Raw genomic sequence first — 2,992 nt, forward strand, 5'->3', positions numbered from 1 at the left:
ACAGACACCTGAGACAATCTAGCCCTCCCCAAGGCTGATCTCTCTTACATCACCCGAAGAGGGGCTCTTTGATGTCTTGAATGGGGGAAAGGAGGAATAAAGCCAGGTTTAATCTCTGACAAGGCATTCCGCTACACATGATATTTGGGAATACAATTTAAATCAACTTGGCCAGGGACAGGGTGTATCCCCAGGAAATGGGGAAACTTTCTTCTTAGGAAGACATGGTGCCTCTGTCTTCCAAGCCCTGGGCCAGAGTCCAGACACCAGTACTGGTTCTGGCTTTCACAGAGGTTCCATGGATGAGCCCTGCCCCTCCCTGGGCCTGGGCCCCCATCTCAGGATGAGAGGCGCAGGGCTGACCTCTGAAAGCTCTTTCAGCTCCAACATTTCCTGCTTCTTGGAATCTCTTTTTCTTATCCAGAGCTGAGGAAGCCAAGAGGAGGAAGAGCAAGCTGAGGCTCCCTTAGAAAACAAACCACAAGTTTCTTGCAAAGTGAGAAGCATATCTACCCTATGACCCAAGAATTCTATTCCTTGGTAATTACCAAAGAGGATGAACACATATGTTCGCAAAAAGACTTGTACAAGAATGCTTACAGCAGCCTTAATCCTAAGAGCCAACTAGAAGTAACCCAAGTACCCAAAAGGTGAATGTATAAACTACTTGTGGGACATTCATATGATGGAATTACTCAGCAGACACTCAGATCACAGTATTCCAACTGTAGAGACACAGCATGGGCAGATGGGTGAGAAAAGCCAGACATGAGTATACACTGCATGATTCCATTTACATGAAATTCTAGAACACGCAAAACTGCTCTCTGGGAATGACAATCAGAAAGCAGTGGGGGGCAGCCTGGTTGGCTCAGCGGTTTAACGCCACCTTCAGCCCAGGGCATGATCCTGGAGACCTGGGATCAAGTCCCGCGTCAGGCTCCCTGCATGGAGCCTGCTTCTCCCTCTGGCTGTGTCTCTGCCACCCCCTCCCCCTCATGAATAAATAAATAAAATCTTTGAAAAAAAAAAAAAAGGAAGCAGTGGGTAAGGGGAGGAGGCTGAGAGAATTTTCTGGGGTGATGGAAATGTCCTGTATCTTCTTTTGACTGCTGGTTATAAAGGTGTATACAACTGTCAAAACATTGAACAATTAGAATCTGTGCATATTCATGCATGTAAATAATGCCTTAATTTTACAAAGTAAAACCAAAAAAAGGAAGAGAAAGAAAAACAGCCACACAGGAAAGCTGGTTCTGGGTTTCCAGCCAAGGCCGGCCCCACCCTCTCAGGGAGATTGTTTGTCCTATTAGTGTTTGGCAGTTTCCAGGCCAGGGACCAAGGGTCGTACTTGGCCACTTTCACAAGCATGTCATCAAGGGAGGAGACCACAGGGGTAGAGATGAGCAGGGAGGGAGGGCATCCAAGAAGCAGCTGGTAAGTTCACCAGCTACAGCCCGGGAAAAGGGATCATCTATTCTTGGAGCATCTACTATGTACCAGACACTGTGGTAGGCACTGGAGATACAGCAATGGCCAAGAGACATGGTCCCTACCCTCACGGAGCTCTCTGGCAGACAGAGACATGGAACAATTAATCATGCCAACAAGCACCTTACCCTTGGGCTGGGCCACAGTCTGAAAAGCAGAAGCACAAGGAGCTCCAAGATCACATGCTTGGGGTTCCCTCTTCACTTGTGTCTAGAAAGGCCTCTCAGGGGCCATGAGTACAGAACTGACCTCCGAATTATCAGAAGATGCTAACCAGGTGAAAAGTTCAAGTGAGAGCCTCCTGCTCCAAAAGCCAGAGCAGAGAACCTGACACAGGAATCACAAAATTAGGTGTCTAGGAGAGGCCAGGTGGGCAGCAGCAATGGTGGAAATGTGGAGCATTGGGCACCCAAGTCACTCTGGTGGTGGGGACCTCAGATGCCTTGAGTACACAGGGCCCATCTGCAGAAAGGGGAGGTGATGCTTGCCCTGCAGGACTGCAGGCCTAGCGTTGCCCCATTGTCATGCTTTTTTCTTTTAATTTAAAAAGAATTATTTATTTGAGAGAGAGAGAGAGAGAGAGAGAGAGAGAGCATGAGAGGGGGAGGGGCAGAAGGAGAGGCAGAGAATCTCAAGCAGACTTTATGCTGAACACGGAGCCCAATGCGAGGCTCAGTCCCACAACCCTGAGATCGTGACTTGAGCTAAAATCAAGAGTCGGATGCTTGGGTGACAGGCACTGAGGCGGCACTTGATGGGATGAGCACTGGGTGTTATGCTATATATTGGCATATCGAACTCCAATAAAAAAATATACACAAAAAAAGTCAGATGCTTAACCGACTGAGCCACCTAGACATACCACCCCTCTCCATCATTCTGCTTTTCGAGAAAACCTAGAAATCTGGAGTTTTTAAAAACGTAAATTCAAATCTATTTTTAAATCTTGACTCAGTTTTTTAAATAATTTCTATAAATTCAAAGCAACCCCAATCAAAATCCCAGAAGGATTTTTTTTAATTTTTCAAGCAGGTTATAATATTTATACAGAAAAGCAAAGACCCTAGAATACCCAAAAACAATTCTGAAAAAGAGCAACAAAGAAGACTCACACTACCCAATTTCCAGATTTAGTATAAAGATCAGATCAGGACATTATATTATTGGCAAAAGGACAGATTCACAGATCAGTGGGATGGAAGAGAGTGTGCAGAAATAGGCTGACATATATATAATCCATTGGTTTTTTACAAAAGTACAAAGACAATTCAATGAAGAGAGGATATTCCTTTCAGAAATGGTATGTCCGTGCGACAGACCCCCGTGACCCTCACTTCCTGGTCATGTAACTCTCTCTCCTTGAGTGTGGGTGGGACATAAGACTTGCTTATAACCAACAGAATATGACAAAGTGATGGGATATTGCTCCTGTGACTGTTACATTGTATAAGACTCCATCCTGCTAGCCACTGCTCCAGAGTCTCTCTGGCTGGCTTAATAG

This window comes from Vulpes lagopus, chromosome 8 (genome assembly GCF_018345385.1).
Source record: "Vulpes lagopus strain Blue_001 chromosome 8, ASM1834538v1, whole genome shotgun sequence".
Lineage (NCBI taxonomy): Eukaryota > Metazoa > Chordata > Mammalia > Carnivora > Canidae > Vulpes > Vulpes lagopus.